At 36.7% G+C, this 18,122-nt stretch overlaps 1 protein-coding gene across 1 annotated transcript in view; it reads right to left on the bottom strand.

Moving 5' to 3' along the window:
* ADGRV1 (adhesion G protein-coupled receptor V1) overlaps positions 1 to 18,122 on the bottom strand; it is a 502,011-nt gene that overhangs the window by 210,187 nt on the left and 273,702 nt on the right. The gene's annotated exons all lie outside the window — the stretch shown is intronic.

Here is an 18,122-nt window from a genome sequence, read left to right as displayed (position 1 = left end):
GCTGAACATAATTCCCCTTCCCGGTGCTCCTCTCTGCCGGTCCCACCTCTCCTCTCCGGTCCTTTCTAACTAGCGCCAGTTCAAACTGGCTGGCTCCAGTGTTTACAGCATCCTTCCTCTCTTTCTCTAGGCTTTTGTTCCAGTTACAACAGAGCATGGCTTTTTGCTTCCACGTAGCTTGTCCAATTAACCCACAGACTGAAAAACATCACGGCGTATCATTCAATAACCTATTAATGATGTAATTGTCTGAAAAGATCCTATTAACCTGAAGCAAATATAATTGCATGTGTACTATTTATCATCATTTGTATTTGTATTTCGCTTACTCTCCTGGTTCTGTTAGTTCAATAGCTTTTATCCATTGGTTCATCATAAGTCATTCTGTACAATTGTTCTGTTTGCTCTTTATGAAGTCCTACAGAAATATTTAAATAAAGAATTTGAAAAGAATCCAAGGAAAGTTCATTCAAATATCCTAACTTTTTCTATTTTCCCACTGGACAGACAGGAAGAGTAAACAGAAAGTCCTGAGTCACCCACCAAAGGGAAAACCGGAAAATCTCTGATGCGGTGGCATTATTTTAAGCAATGCACTGCTTTTAGAATCAATTATTTTAAGTACTGAATATATCCCTTCTGTAACAGTACCTTTCAGAAGGAAAACTATTCCAAAGCAACTTTTGTTTTCAGAATAAGGATATGTCATTACCAAAATTCAAAGGAAATAAAAGTAACTGAAAGCATAGAAATATTATATATTCTGATGAAATAAAAATGAACATTACTTAGTTACACCAAACAGCTACCACACCCCATATTATGTAGTTTCCCTGCTTGGGTTGAAGACTAATATAGCAACCTGTTCTGAGTGGAGTGTTGGCCTCAGGATTCCATATTTCCAGGCCTGTGCATGACCAGGTGTGTGTGCATGCATGCATGTACGTGTGCTGTGGGGGGAGTAAGAATAACAGAGAAAAGATGAGGCCAAGCGGGTAGGGTCAGTGACGCTTTGACTCTTTCACTCAAGGCTTTAGAGCCCCCTTAGATGCTAACATACGCTTGACAAATCTAATGTGACCCACCAAACTAGACCAGCCAAGAGAACTGAAGTTGGCCTAACAGCAGGCATCACACACTGAACTTTTGTCTGCACATGTGTTTTCTTTGGCCAGTTCAGTGCTTTTGATAATTTGAATGAGAAAGCCCCTAGGCAGGTCATGTACCCCTTATGTCCCATCTGTCACCATTCCACATTGCTTTATACTTGTTTTCATTCATACATTTCGGTGTGACTGGCCCGTGAGGACCTTTGAGTTTGTGATGTAACCTCTGAAGCTGAGTACTAAAACTTGACATCTCCACTGGCCATCTTCTAAAGCCTGCCTCCAAGCTCTCGACGCAGGCTGCCCTCTCTGTCTTAGGAATTCTGACTCGGAAGCACATTCACTGTGGCAACAGACTTGGCAGAGTATACACATCCCAGTCTGTCTGTCCCCAGAGTATATGTTTACAATTAAACAGAGCATTGTACTAAAGTTCAGCCAACTCACCTGAGTATCATCCCTTTGCCACTAATGGACAAACTTGGAATAAGAAGGAATATCATCAAAATCATGCATGACTCGTAAATTCAGAGTAAATGCCAAATACACTGTGCCTTTTGAGAAAACTAAAAAACGACACAGATGATGTATCTTCCTTTTGTGATATATCACATACAGATACACACACACACACACACACACTGAGTGTGTTCCTAAAGCAACTCATATTTTGGAGAAGACAGAATCAAATTTACACCCAAGTCCTTAAAAGACAGTCAGTGGAGAGTGGAAGATTTTGATCCTATTCACATTGCCTCTGTGAAATAAATGCAGATCTTTTGCTTTTCTGCTAGTCTGCAGTAACTGCTACGAGCTAGTTACAGGAACAGTTCTTAAGGAGAAAAGAAGTCAATAATGCCATTTTGAAGGCCTAAAGTAAATAAAAATACTAAGCTGTATGTTTGGGAAACACGTTATTTCTGATCTGTATGAAGGGGTGAAGTTAGGTAAGAATGACAGGATCTCTTGTCTGCATGCGGAACTCTAAAACAGCATCAGTGTTGAAGGGTAAAATAAATATGTTCAATCTCTCTTAAGCTCTCTGAGAAAATATGATTTTCTGCTTTTCATGAGGCCACACAGAAATGGTCTAACTTACTGGGCTTTTGTAAGGATCACATGAGATTCCAACGAGAAAGTGCTTTAAAAACCTGGAAATCACTATTCGAATGTTAGATATGATATTTTAAAACCAAGTGAAAAGAAATGCTATTCTGCAGAGCACAGGATCTAAATTTCTAAGGAGAAGTTGCTTATCAATTCTAAGTATTATTACCAGGTGAAATAGATTTTCTTTTCTCTAAGTTATTGTCGTTTTCCTCCACATGTACTTTCATAGTACTTTATATCCTTTAGATATAAAGGATATATATATATTTCCTTTAGAGCATTTTATTCACAATAACATTAATCCACAATATCTCCACAAGGCAGGAAGAAATTCAAATTGCATGGAAAGTAAGCAGTGAGCCTAGAATGGAATTCACATTTGCTGACCTTCTATTTAGTGTTCCATTCATTAGGCCCAGGTATGTGAATAATGTACTCAAACTAACCTAATCATCATTGCTCAAAAATTCATTAATCACAGCAGCAAATCAGAACAAAATAAGTCAATGAAAACTAATACCCTAAAACTGCTTTTAAGTCTCATTCTTCACACAGCTAGTAATTAATGAAACTCTGATCCACATCTTGTACCTCATTAAAAATGGGCCTGTTCTTTGACTACTGTGTTTTAAAACATAATTCCAAGGCTTACCCTGACAATATGTTTCTTTTATTATCTTAGTTTAACTTTGTTTTCCAAGCTGGAAGATTAGAATTTGATTTTCTAGAAATGGCACATTTGATTTACAGACAAATAAAATAAATTATCAATCTTCTAGATTAATTTTAAATCCATAAGCTATGTCATTAGAGTTACTGATAGTCCTCTACTAGTATAGATTTACTCACAAAAAATATAGAGGCACACACACACAGATTTGGGGAGTGTTTCTTGTATCAGTGTCCCAGGTATGTGCCACGAAGAATAAAGGTGAGTTCCTCTAGATACAGTTACTGAGTAGAAAGATATATTATGAATCTAAGAATCATCAACTATACTTCTACCAGAGGCACATAACCAATCAGAATTGTAACTTTACCCAGTGTTTAGTGATTAGTAAAAGCCCTGCTTGATCATAGCTATTATTAACAATAAACTAGAATGTAGGCTCGAGGAAGGTAGAAGTGTTAGATGACTTCTCTGCTGTTGTATACCCACAGAAGAGTGCCTGGCATATAATAGATGCTCAATAAAATATTTGTTGAGTGAAAGGGACTGGAGAATTAAGCAGAGGCTCTGCATGGTGGAACAGAGTCTTATGATTCAGAGTAGATTGCAGAAAGCCCTAACAGAAGCATTCAGTAGGGAAGCTTCTCACAAAATGATATCTCTTTTGATATTCAAACATTATCAGCCTCACTGTTATCCTTTGTTTCCAAAAAGCATATTCTTCAATACTTATGGTAGTGTGTTAAATCAGGCAACAAAATGCAAGTCAAAACCAAGCAATTCAAAACTGAGGAAATATAGATAAGAGTAGCTTCAAGTTAATAAAAATGGATTTTTCAGAGCAATAAGTACTACACCTGGAATAAAAACCAGTAAATGCTTTTGTCCTAATTGACATTAAACATTACTGAATGACAACTCCAATAAAATTATTTTTTATTTCTCCCTCTTTCTCAAACAGGCTGTTTGGGACTTCCAGTTCAAGACATACAATGGCTTCATAAAAGGAAAGTCCATTCTAAACACAGACTGATGATGGAGTTAAAACAAACAAAGTGGAAGGAGTAAAATTTACAGTACAGACAGGGTAAAATACTATCAAATATTTTTGTGAATCAGAAATGGAAGTGACTTTGTTGGGCTATGAGTTTGGAAGTATGCTGAGACATCAGATATTTTGGCTCCTGCAGGGTAAAAAAAAAAAAAAGTTTCAGAGGAAATGGGAAACTGCAGGTGGCATGTCATGTTTTGGTACTTTCTTACCTAAACTTCCTGAAGAAAGACCAGAACTATTTCTGCCAGTTGTTGCCCACATTAGTGTCTTATGGAGCTGTAGGACTGGGTAAAACACCAATATAGTCTCCTGATGAGAAAATGAGCTATGTCATCATTTGGCTCCAAGACTAGATTAACCATATATCCAGTATTATTTCATTACTGTAAGTCTGAATTCCAGAATGGGGGCTCTAAGTTTTAGGTGGAAGCTACTGCAATACTAGTAGACATGAAGACATGATGAAGAAAAGAAAGAAGAGGAGAAGGGAGAAAACAAAACAAAACAAAAAGTCTGCCACTCAAAAGTGAGTCTGCCAAGCAATATTTCAGAACATAAGAATAAATCAAATGCAAATGAAAGATAATCAATAAAATCAACAATTTGTACATAAATGCACTCCAGATGAAATTAATTTCATAAAACAATCTGACAAAGACCTTAAAAGAGTATGTTAACAATGACCAGAAATTAATGAAGACAAAGATATCAGTAAAAATAGCAAGAGGCTATAAAATATACAAAGTCAGAAATGAGATAAGAATAGGTAAATTCTTATACAATCCTTGAAATTAAAAAAATAGTTATTGAAATTAAATAGATGCAATAAATGTGATAACTTTAGACTGGGAACAAGAATGAATTAATGAAAATGTAGTGAATACTGAAGAACTCATCCAGAATACAGCACAGAAAGACATGGCTAAACATTATGAAAGAATATTTAAGGTATAGGAAGGTATCCTAACATATCCTCCAGAAAAAGAGAACAGAGGAAATTGTAAAGAAATATATGAGGCAATTGATGAAAAATTTTTCAGAATTGGGGCATCTGGGTGGCTCAGTCGGTTAGGTGTCTGACTTTGGCTCAGGTCATGATTTCAGGGTCCTGGGATGGAGCCCCACATTGGGCTCTGGGCTCAGCAGGGCGTCTGCTTCCCCCTCTCTATGTCCCCTGCCCCACTCCCCTGCTCCTGCTCTCTCTATCTCTTTCTCTCAAATAAATAAAATCTTTAAAAATTTTTTTCAGAATTATGGAAAAACATGTTATTAGTTGAATTGTACCCCAAGTACTCTATAAATAAATATAAATCTAGACCTAAGTATACTGTAATAAAACTGCAGAGCTTCAGAAACTACCGGAGGAGGGGGGGAATACAAATTATCTACATTAGAATGACAGATAGGCTGACAATAAACTTCTCACTGGCTACAACAGATGACAAGAAAGAATGAGGTGATATTTTCAAGATGACAAAGAAATACAGCTCTTAACCTAGAGTTGTATACCTGACTAAACTATTATTCAAGACTGAACGCAAAATAAAGATATTTAGATATGAAAAGACTAAGATACTTGGCACCAGTATACTTGCCAAAAGACTCATTAAAGAAAATTAAACTCACCAGGAAGGTGTAATATACAAGAAACAACAGTACACACAGCAAGTAACATATGCATCAAAACTTTTATGTTTACGAAAAGAATGATAAATGATAATTTTTGTTGAAAAATCTGCAAACAAAAATTGACAAGATTCTTCTTACAGTTAGAAAGACGACAAAAAAAACTATAAGCATTGCTACATTTTTACAATTAAATATGTAAAATTATAAGTAACCAATACAATCCACAATTTCCAAATTACCAGAAATATAAAAGGCTAAAGAAAACATTATTGATTAAACAGAAAATAGGGAAGGAGAAAACTGAAAGAGAAAAAAAGATGATAAGCAGAAAACAAGAAATAATGTAGAATTCCATCCAATATATCAGTAATCACAATAAACAGACATGGATTAAACTCATTTATTAAGAAAGACAGACTACCTGATTTAATAAAAAAAAATCAAGCTATTAACTGCTTACAAGAAATTATATCTAAAATAAAAACACAGAAGAGGCTGAAAATAAAGTATGAAAAAGATATACCATATAAATATACTAAAAACAGCAAGAGGATATCTTAGCACTAAAAAAATCAGACAAAATATGATTTAAAAGAAAAACACATTAAAGGATATAAAAGGATACCTATAATAGCAAATGAAGCTGTCAAAAATATATGAAAAGTATAATGTAATCGTAAAACATATCTGGCAAAATCTGACAGAATTAAAAGGGGTTAATGAGGGGCGCCTGGGTGGCTCAGTAGTTACGTGTCTGCCTTTGGCTCAGGTCATGATCCCCGAGTCCTGGGATCGAGCCTCACATCAGGCTCCCTGCTCCATGGGAAGCCTGCTTCTCCCTCTCCCACTCCCCCTGCTTGTGTTCCCTCTCTCACTGTGTCTGTCAAATAAATAAATAAAAACTTTAAAAAAATAAAGAAAAAATAAAAGGGGATAATGAGAAATACCCAATGAAAATAAAAGATTTAAGGGGAGCCTGGCTGGCTCAGTCAGGAGGGCATGAGACTTCTGACCTCAGGGTCTTGAGTTTGAGCCCCACATTGGGCGTAGAAATTACTTAAATAAATACAGTTTAAAAAAAAGATTTAAAACACTTCTATCAGATACTGATAAATCACACAGATAAAAAATAGTAAGGATAAAAAAAAGTTTAAACAAACAAAAATTCTAACAAGGTAAGAGGAAATATTTACAGAAATTGACTAGGTAATAGATTCCTCCTAAAATTTCAACATTTTAAAAATGGTGTCATATATAGTACATTTTGACCCAATATTATTAAATTAGAAATCAGCAATAAAAAACTAGTAAAAAAAATAAAACCATATTAAAAAATTTTTAAATGTGCTCCCAGATTAATTCAATAAATTAAAATGGAGATCACAAAATGTTTAGAAATGACAACAAAAGTACCAAACTTTATTGGAAAGCTGCTACAATGATACTTAAGGGTAATTTATAGATTTAATTTTATCTACTTACAAAACAAAACTAAAAAGTCACTAATTCAAAAGCTAAATAACGAAAAAAGTAAATTAGATAGAAGAAAATAAATAATAAAGAAGAGGTAAACTGCTGGAAAAAATAGAGACAGTAAGCAAAACCATAAGCTTGTTCTTTGCAAATGTCAATAAAATAGATAAACCTTGAGAAATCAAGAAAAGAGGCACAAATAAACAACACTGGGTATGGAAAAAGGAAGATTTTTACAGGTACATCTGATGTCACTTTAAAACATCACGGAGATACAAAATATTCATATTAATAAATTTGAAAGTTATAGAAGTAGGTATAGGTTTACATACAGATAGAATGAGCGTGTGCATGTGAGAAAGAACACTGAGACTAACGCTAGAAATAAACAGAAATTTTAAAAAATTAATAATCCAGTAATAATTAACTAAATTTGATCCATAATCTAAAATATCTAAGCCTAGAAGAACTCAAAAAGGTTGTTTGGGAGAACACTGCAGAACAGGGTCATTGTCTTTTTCCACTACTTAGAGTGATGATTCACAAAATCTAGGGTATAAAAGAAACATCCTGGAAATTATTACAAATGCCAACTATCAACCTTCATCATAGGAGATTCTAATGCAAAATTTTAGAATAACTTATTTTTTTAAGATTTTATTTACTTGTTTATTTGACAGAGAGCTAGAGAGAGCCAGAGAGCACAAGCAGAGGGAATGGCAGAAGGAGAGAGAGAAGCAGGCTCCCCACAGAGCCCCCCCCGATGCGGGACTTGATCCCACCTGGGATCATGACTTGACTTAACCATCTGAGCCACCCAGGCGCCCCTAGAATAACTTATTTTTAACAGGCATTCCAGATAACTCTGATAGAGTTGGTTCTCAAGCCACATTCTCAGAAATACTGCTTCAAGACACAAGACATTTGAATATCTACGTATAAAAGCTCAATACATCTTCCTAACTGTGGTGAACACATACCTTATGTGTGTGTATGAGGGTAAAGGTACAGATTCTGTGGTACCCACAGAGTTAACAGCTAAAACCAACAACAAAAGAATTACTAGAAAATCACATGCCTTTTTTCCAGACTTTTTTTTCCTGTTGAACATATAGACTATGAATTTCCATAAGTTTCAAGAGCATAATCAATTTCTTGTCTCTCTATTAGAGAGCAAAACTTGCCCAAACATGTTAGAGCTATTCTGTTCACTCCACTGCTACCAGTCAGAGCCCAAGGAGTACACACATTGGAGTGAGTACTGTAGGGAGACACAAAGCCCCAGAATCCTGAGTAAAACTACTCACTCTCAGGGAGCAGAAGTGAAGACCTTAGTCCTTCCTCTGGAGCAGCGGACTGGCCGACATCCCGGGGATGCCAGTCTGAGTGGAACTGCCAATGAATGATCACAGAGGACTAGATTGAGGATGCCCTTGCCTTCTTCCCTCAGATGGCTTATTATTATAAAAGTCTTCAAGAACCTAAGTACAGCCACAGGAAAAGGCCAAGGGAGCCCAGAATTGCAGATTAAGTTTCCACCACCCAGCAGAATGAGGCCCAGTTCAGCTAGGATCAAATGGAGTTATGTTCCTCAGGTATCTGGGCGGGTGGACTGAGATTAATACCCTTGACATCCCAGGCAGGAAACCTAAAGAAAGCAAAAGAGAATTGGAGAGCAAGGCATTTACAGGAAATGGTGAGCAGTCTGATGCTGCATACGTAGGTGGATGAAGCTCAATACCGAAGGCTTTCAAACACTAAATCCAGATGTTCTGACTTTAAGCTAAAGTTACAGGGAACCATCACAGTTTTGTGAATTGGGGGTGGGGTATATAGTCAAAGAAACATATTTGTGTTGAGAAAAACAATGTGAAAAATGTATTTGACAGAGAAGACAAAAGACTGGGAGAACACTAAGTAGACTGACTCTTGAAATAATCAAAGGTACGATTTTGATTGTGTGTGTTTGTGTGTGCATAAAACCCTAAGGATGTTCTTCTGAATGAATCAGCTCTCCACAACGTCTTGGCTAAATGGACCCCGGAGGTTCTATCATTTAATCCTCCAAACAAGTTGATACACAGGTTTCATTATCCCCACATTAACATGAGGAAACACCCTCAACAAAGTTAAGGAACTTCCTGAAGTTCATGCAGACCCATCATCTCTCGCTTAGACAACTGCAAAATGACTTAAGTATTCCTACTTTCATCCCAGCCGCATGTATAGTCTAGATTCGCCTCAGAACTTAGTGACCGTCTGAAAAGTTAGTCAGGTGAGTCTACCCTTCTGCATAAAACCCGCCAGTGGCTTCCCATGCCCTTTGGAAGAAGACTCTACTAGGCCCTCTCACATCTCCCTGACTTCTTCTGGGACCACTCCCCCCTACATTCCATGCTTTTATTAACTGTTCCTCATATAAACCTCAGCACAGCCTTGCTTTTTGCTTTTCCTTTCATCTGGAATGCTTTTCCCCAGTTACATGCATGGCTTCCATCCTCATTTCCATCAGATCTCTGCTCAAATGATACCTTCTCAGAAAGCCCCCCTTCCTTGACCTCTCGATATAAAGTAGTTCTGCTTCTACTACTCTCAGTCCTTTTGCAGCTGCTTTATCCTTTTTCATTGTACTTCATCCCAACCTGGTATGCACCCTTGCCCCCTGCCACCACTACCAACTATAAACACCACAAGTAAAGGAATTTTGTATGTTTGCGGCTCTAAACAAAGTTAGGAACAGGACCTGACAGAGTATGCACTCAGTAAATGAATCAGTCAATGGAGCCAGGTCTCTAATCTTGATATAACAAATTTGAAAAATCATGCTTTTTAAGTACACCAACTGATTTAATAGGAAGTACATTTTAAATGTTCACTTATAATCTCTGGTAACAGAAATTTTAAACTACCTAAATATTTAATAGCTGTATTAGTTACTACCTCTGAAATGCAAGGTGTGATTATTTCTGACATGACTAAAAACTCCCGTTTAATTTTATGTAATCATTATTCCAACTGTGTACATCAGTTGTATAACCAGCAATGACGAGACCGACTTTCATGTGTCACTATGAAAATGTTCTCTATAGTCTGGTCATTCTCATCTGTATGTATGTATATGTATATACACCACACACCAATCTTACAGTCTGATTATTTTTTCTGAATCTGAAAGTTCTTCCCAACACAAATCACTATTTACTTTTTGTACCATTGCATTCTATTGTGACTTAATATCCTTAACAGCTCATAACTAAGATACACTTAGGGATCTCTATGTTTCTACCTAAGAGAAAAAAATATTGATGAGAGAATCACTACTTTAAAGGTATCATTAAAAGTTTTAAGAAATATTTGATATCTTAGAGATTGTGTTTCTCTAACAAATTAAATAGCTCTCTCCACAAAACAGGACCTAGAAAAATAGGTACTAATCAAAACATTTGGAAGTGCTTTTTTTCTTTATTTTTTAACAACCAAGAAAGCCCATCTCCACTAGCAAAAAGAGACTGAGTGCAAAAAGCTTTGGCTTAGAAACATAACCAGAAAAGATGAATAAATAACCAGAGCTTATTGGAGAAACTTCTTCTGGGCGCTCTGAAAACGAGTTTGGAAAGAGTGCCTCCTAGTGGGTCGACATACTCATTGTAGGAGTGATGAGACGGAAAAGTACCTTTTACGTAAAAATGAAATGGGATTATTTGGGAAATCATACCCCTAACGACAAAAAATTCACAGCCTTGCAAACTCATTTCCTAGCAAGTCACCACTTCCTTGAATTCTCTCACCTGCTAAAATGATTACATACAGATTTGTTCACGAGGAAAATAAACTAAACTGGCCAGCAAAGCTTGAGAAATCCTTTCTAGCAAGTGGAAAATTTGTAATAATTTACATGGGGAAGGAAAAGAAAACAAAGTGAGTAAAGTAGAAACAAGCCAAAGTTCATGGTTCTCCTTGCTGTTCCAACTTTGTCCCTCTATTCCTATGGATCATTTATTTTATGACCACTAAATATTCAATTACATTTTAAGATACCAGGTGTCCACACTTGGATCAAAAATAAATTGCCAATGATTTTCTCTGAGTCAATATATGATAGAGAATTTTCAATGAAAGCATATGCTTGTCCCAAAATTGTTATTTCATATCTGTCCATTAACTAGGAAACATACCTAATTGTGAACTATCAAAGAAAGTTGGAATGGACAATTATTAATATATTTCCCTTAAGAAATTGTGTTGTTAATGTAATTGCATGTTTGTTGAATCATATTCTAATTTCTATACTTGAATTTAATCATTTATATAAAGTTTAGCACAAAAGCATTCATAACAGCAAAAAGTTATTTTTTCTTATATTTTGGGATTTTTAAAAGATTTACTAATTAGAATTGTATTACTCTTAGGAAAGCAGGCATTTTTGGTCTAGTGAAATTTATCCGTTGGGGCAGCAATACAAAACCTGAACCAAGAATTTGTTTTATGGAAGCTACTTAAGTGAGCTGGATGCATTCTTGAATGAAGAACTAATTGATCCCTTTCATATCGTTCTCTACTCTCAATCTTCACTATCTTTTCATCAGAGGTAAAATTACAAGCTTCTCTGACACCTGACCTTGGATGATTAGCTCTTGCTTACCAGTCCAGCCTCAGCTTGCACTTCTGCCCTATTTTGCTTTACACTCCAGTCACCCTAAACTGCTGTTTGATCCTTTCTCCATCAACACATGACACTCTGGCAGCATTACCTGTTTTTACCAGTGCCACTCGTTCTACCTGGACACATTCCAGGAAGCATCCCTCCCACTCCCCCTCCTTTGCTTCATCTATCAAAAGTCTACTAATCTTTCAGTACTCACCTTGGATGTCATCTACCAAGTCATCTTGCGATGAGCAAAGTGGCCCCTTCTTGGAACTCTCATGGTGCACATTCATAAGTCTCATCTTAGCACTGACACCCTGTACTAAAATGATCTGTTTCTCCTTCTCGAGGTGCCTGGGTGGCTCAGTCAGTTAAGCGTCTCACTTTGGCTCAGGTCATGATCCCAGGGTCCTGGGATGGAGCTCCGTGTCAGGCTCCCTCCTCAGTGGAAGGCCTGCTGGTCCCTCCCCTCCCAGCTTGTGCTCTCTCTCTCTCAAATAAATAAAATCCTTAAAAAAAGTTTCTCCTTTGCAAAGTCAGGCACTGTTCATCCCTAGTCCCTACCACCATGCACCACCCATAGTGGACACTCTGCAAGTGTTCACTGAGTTGAATAGTCTACATTATATAGGTTCTTACATTGTGAGAGAGAGATTTTCTTTGACACCCGGGTAAAATTAGTAGACTTGAAATCCCAGTATTTCCTCATTTTCATTAAATGGAGTAATTTATAAAACTGGAAGAACAAGTTGATTAGGGCAGTAAAAAACTTTTCATGTAAGCAAAGAAGAATTATAGTTTCCACTCAGAAATGCGGATTCATGTAAATCTAGAAATAATCCTCTAATATTTAAAAAGTAAGAGTTCGGCTAACACCAACTTTTGGCCACTTTTTATTTGGTTAAAAAAAACATAAACACTCACACAACAAAACGATACTATAACATTTACACAAACTCATATACATTAAATACTGGGTTATAACAATGTATGCACAAAACCACCAGAACAATGAAAGGATATTACCACTTGGTCATTATAAATTTGGAAGATTGTGTAGAAAGTTTCCTCGACAATGAAGTCCACAATAAAAACAATTTTTTATAAAGTTGGCCTTCTCATTCACTGTATCTGTTTGTTTTTTATTCATAGTTTGCCAAAGGACTTATCACCTGCCTCTAGCAACATATTCATTGTGTTAGACCAACACTGAGAGTAAATATTGGCATCAATGTTTCTAATGAGAAAGTTGTTCATCTGACCCCGCAGCTCAGGAAGCTATTGCATCAAGAATCACACCATGATCTCTCCTTAAAATAGTACTGATAAGAAACGTGTTTCTTTGCCAAAGAGTTTTAAACAAACCATATTAAAGAGAAAAGAAAAACAAACAACAAAAAGCATATGCATATATATATAGACTCATATATATATATATATTTAGAGTCATATATGACTTTAAATCCTGTGCACCAGCAGTATCAGATCGCATGCGAGCTAGTTACAAATGCACACGCTGGTTCAGTAGATCAGGCTGGGCCAGATACTCTGCATTTCTAACAAGTTTCCAAATGATATCAGTGCTATTGGTCTGAAGATCTTATTCGGAGTAGTGAAGGTTTAAATACTTGGCAACACAGGTAAAGGAGCAATGAACTCCGCTTCAGGGGAAGGTTATCTCTAGGAAAGCCACTGGTAGGTGATGACAATTGTACAGAATAAAGGGACAAAGAGCTCTAGTCACAGGAAATTTCAAAAATAAAGATAATACAGCTATGAAAATACATAACATGATTAAGTCAAAGTAAGCCAGCACAAGCATTAAAAGTATGGAATATGTGGAAAGTGTATCAAGAGACAAGGTCAGAGAGATAACCTGAGGCCAGGTTGTGACTGTTGTATATATCTGTCAAGCATCATGGAGTTCATTCCATATGTGCTGAAGAGACCCTGTAGGGATACTGGACTTTAAACAGATTGTTTTAATTGAATATATTTGATATATATTCTCTCTCTATATATATGTATTTTGATATATAACACAGTATAAATTTAAGGTGTATAGCATAATAATATGATACATTTATATATTATATGATTGCTATTGTAGAGATTTTTAGCACTTTTACCATATTATATAATTATCCTTTCTTTTTAGTAATAGGGATAAGTTTTAGCCTCTTAGAAATTTTGGTGATTGTAGTATACTGTTGTCTACACTCATTATATTATGCATTAGCTCTTTTTATTTTCCTGAAGAAAAACAACAGAATGCCAATATTTTAGAAAAAGAATTTTGACGTTAGCATGGGGGATGGATTGGAAGAAATAAACACGACCAGGCAAAAGTTACTTGAAATAGTTTAAGCAAGAAATGTTGAAGCTTTGGACTATAGCAGTGGCATTTAAATGAGGTGAGAAAGGAAAGCCTCTGAAAGACATGCTATGAATCTATGTGTGGCACAGATATGAGACCGCCCACCGCAATCCATTCTCCCATGTTTTCATGGTATATAGTTGTGGCCAGGGGGTGGCTGCCCACTTAAGAGAACAAGAGAACCCTTGTAGCCAGCAGAATGTGAATGAAAGTGATGTGAACTTAGGCCTTGCTTAAGAGTCAATTGTTGACCCTAGTCTTCCTCTATCCCCTCTCCTACTAGCTAGAACAATAACCCTGGAGGTCATATGTTAATGACAGAAGACCAGCTGTAGTCAGTCTCTGAAGGGTTACGTGGATGTGAGCTGCCCATTGACTTGGGCACCCATCTCAGACCATTGTATAAGGAAAAAACAACATAAAGCAATGCTCACTGGCTTAAGTCTTAGTTATTATGTATATGTATTATTATTCTGTGTCTTGTTCTAGCAGCTTAGTGTTTGCTTTCTACCTCTAGAGGATTTAGCGAAGAATAAAGAATACTAGGGGTTTCAGAATATCTAAATGTAACAGTACACATTGCAGAGCTGATAGTGTGACCTTATTCAAATTAAAGAAAAGCAGAAGGAATTGCAGGTCTAGGGAAAAAATGAACTCACTTTTTGAAGATGAAAGTGAGGGTACTTGCAGGATATCCTGTTGCAGATATCCAGCAGGTTTTCAGAAAAACAGGCTTAGATCTCAGGAGAATACAAGAGCTTTGAAGAAGCCAAGTAAGGCAGGGAATGCAAAGGTAAACGCTGGGCGGTTAGAAGAGAAGGCTGTCGGTTACAGGACCCTGGGAACAAAACCGATCAAGGAGTAGGGACCAACCAAAGCAGATGAGGAGGGCAAATCTGGGTGAGAGCAAATAGAAAGTAGTGTCACAGATTTTTTTTTTTTTTAAGGACAAATCGCAAAAAACAATGTCAAGTGAAAAATAAAAAAACAAGTGCTAAAGAGAAACACACACACTATATTATTTATTTAAAGGTTAAAAGCATACCAAAATATGACACGACATATTGTCTAGGAGTACACACATCTATAGTAAAAGTATAAAAAACACAGGAGAATGTTCTATATCAAATTATGGATAATGGTTATACTTCTGTTTGGGCAGGGAGGAAATTACAAGCAGGGAGGAACACACAGGGAGGTTGAATCATTGATAATGTTTTATTTATTACACTGGGAGGAAGCATATGAGTGCTCACATTTTTAATAGTTTATATATGTTTCATAATAAAATTCTGAAACTAATTAAAATGTTAAAAAGAGGTGCACAAAGTAGGATGTGGTAAATAATATCAAAAGAAGATGAGAAATGAAAAACAACAATTACATTTGGTAATGATGTTTACTACAAGAGGGATTTTTCTAAGTACAGAGAAACTTGGGTTTGATTTCTAAAACTTAAAGAAATAAATTCCATGTTTACATTTTAAATATTAACTACACCATTTCTGTTGAGTTATTCACTTTATAAGAAACTTATAACTGCTTCTACATGTTTTATAATGAGAAAAAATAGTTTTCTGCAATAGAGGAAAAGATACTAATGAGATTATAACTTCTCCAATTCATCTAACAAAACATAAATTTCTTTTTTTTAAAAAAGATTTTATTTATTTGACGGAGAGAGACACAGCGAGAGAGGGAACACAAGCAGGGAGAGTGGGAGAGGGAGAAGCAGGCTTCCCACTGAGCAGGGAGGCCCGATGTGGGGCTCGATCCCAGGACCCTGAGATCGTGACCTGAGCCGAAGGCAGACACTTAACGACTGAGCCACCCAGGTGCCCCAAAACATAAGTTTCTTGATTAGCTTAGCTCATTATAGAAATAAACTATAAAATGTTCATCAATCCTCATTAACATATTAAAAATAAGTCATATCTGGTAAAATTATGTAAATTCTAGGGAGCAGTTGAATTTAGAATGATAGAAAGTAAAAACTGACTCTGAAAGGAAAAAGGATTTTTTAAGATTTATTTATTCATTTTAGGGAGAGAGGGAGAGAAGCAGATTCTCGGCTGAGTATGGATCGCAACCTGGGGCTCAATCTCGGCTCAATCTCACCACCCCGAGATCATGACCTGAGCTGAAATCAAGAGTCTGAGGTTTACCCAACTAAGCCACCCAGGGGCCCTAAAAAGTATCTTTCTTTTTTTTTTTTTTTTCGATTTTATTTATTTATTTGAGAGAGAGAGTGGGAGAGAGAGAGAGAGCACAAGCAGGGGGACGGGGAGAAGCAAGCTCCCCACCGAGCAGGGAGCCCGTTGTGAGACTCAATTCCAGGACCCCAGGATCATGACTTGAGCCGAAGGCAGATGCTTAACCAACTGAGCCACCCAGGTGCCCCTAAAAAGGATCTTTTTATTCAAGAAGCCAATAAACTATTTTCAAAAGATACAAAAAAATATTCTTTCAAAATATTTTTTTCTATTTGTTCTAGCAAGTTAGAGTCTCTATTTCCTTTAAGGTAACTACACTCAAACCTTAAACTAAACCTCGCCTGAATCACATAAATACATTAAATATTTGCAGTACATTATGGCAAGGAAGAAGATTACTTTGAGGAAGAACTTTCATTTTTCAAACTCCAGTTGTTTTCCTCATTTAATCTTCGTAACAATACTGCAAACTTGTTACTGTTGTATACATTTTAAGGACCAAAAATTCCAGGCACAGAGACATTAAGTAACTTAGCTGCCCAAAGTTACAAAAATAGTAAGCAGTGGGGCTGGATTTCAAACTCAGATACAGTTGCATTCAAAACAGACAGGCTTTCCACTAATCTTTATACCTACCTCTCAAATAAATTTAGTGACTCATGGACATGTAAGATGCAAAAGATAAAATCATTAAAGTAGCCCGAAGATTAAAACCTAGTGATACGGATGTCAATAAAAGAGAACCTGCCTCTGGGAAAGAGAGGTTTAGATTATTCTCTCTGGGCCTTCGTTCAGTCTAGTAGATGTCTCCTGTCATAAAACCACTACAGGCATCCTGAAAGTCAAAAAAGCCTTCGGGAAGATCGTAAGAGGCAGAGTTGATTCAAAACTCTGGGACTATGTCCTACAAAAATTAGCACCTTCCACAACCATGGGACTGGGCTGATCCAGCACCCAAACCACAGCATCTATGAGAGCCAAATAGCCTCAGAAAGTCCACTTAGATGTTTGATTGCAAAGGCTGGAAGGACAGACACTGGGATTTGCTCTACCTCAGTCAAGTTTCAGCTTCTGCTCTCCCTGGTCGTACAACCTTGAATTGAGTATTTTCCCCTCCCAGTTCAGCATCCTCGTCTGAAAAATGGAGCAGGAAAACACATCTCTCTAAAAGCTATGATAAAGATTGAATAAAAAAAGAAAAAGTACTACTCAGCATAGTAGCTTCTTTACAAATGCTCCTTTTACAAAATGATGATGATGATAAAAGGAAAGAGGGTGAGGAAGATGAGGAGGAGCCCAACTCAAAAGTTCAGAGATATTCTCTGAATACCTGCATTTCTAGGTAATTGTTAGCCAATAGCCTACCTTCTGCTTGAAAGCAAGCTTCTTATAGCCAAGGGGGTAATAAACAACATAAGATGAGACTCTCTGGCTGATTTATTCTTCTAATGAAAAAAGTTTGTTCTCTTTTTTTTAAGATTTTTATTTATTTATTTAACAGAGATAGAGAGAGAGCACAAGTAGGCAGAGCGGCAGACAGAGGGAGAGGGAGAAGCAGGCTCTCCGCCGAGCAGGGAGCCCGATCTGGGGCTCGGCCATGACCTGAGCCAAAGGCAGCTGCCCAACCAACTGAGCCACCCAGGTGCCCCAAGAAGTTTGTTCTCTTAATTACAGAGATTATCAGGTTTGAAATCTATTTCCTCAGCAGTGTGTCAGATTTGGTGCACGGTATAAACCTTAACTATGTGAAACAGGTTACACCTGTTCATTCTGTTTTGATTCACCACAGTCTTGTTTACTTATTTTGAATTTTCCGACTACTAACACATGGTTGGCCTAAGTCGT

The sequence above is a fragment of the Eumetopias jubatus genome, unplaced genomic scaffold (assembly GCF_037043125.1).
Source record: "Eumetopias jubatus isolate StellerSeaLion01/CBP00866 unplaced genomic scaffold, mEumJub1_p1.0 scaffold_5, whole genome shotgun sequence".
Taxonomy (NCBI): domain Eukaryota; kingdom Metazoa; phylum Chordata; class Mammalia; order Carnivora; family Otariidae; genus Eumetopias; species Eumetopias jubatus.
Note: the sequence above shows the minus strand (reverse complement) of the source record. Positions and strands in the feature narration are given on the sequence as shown.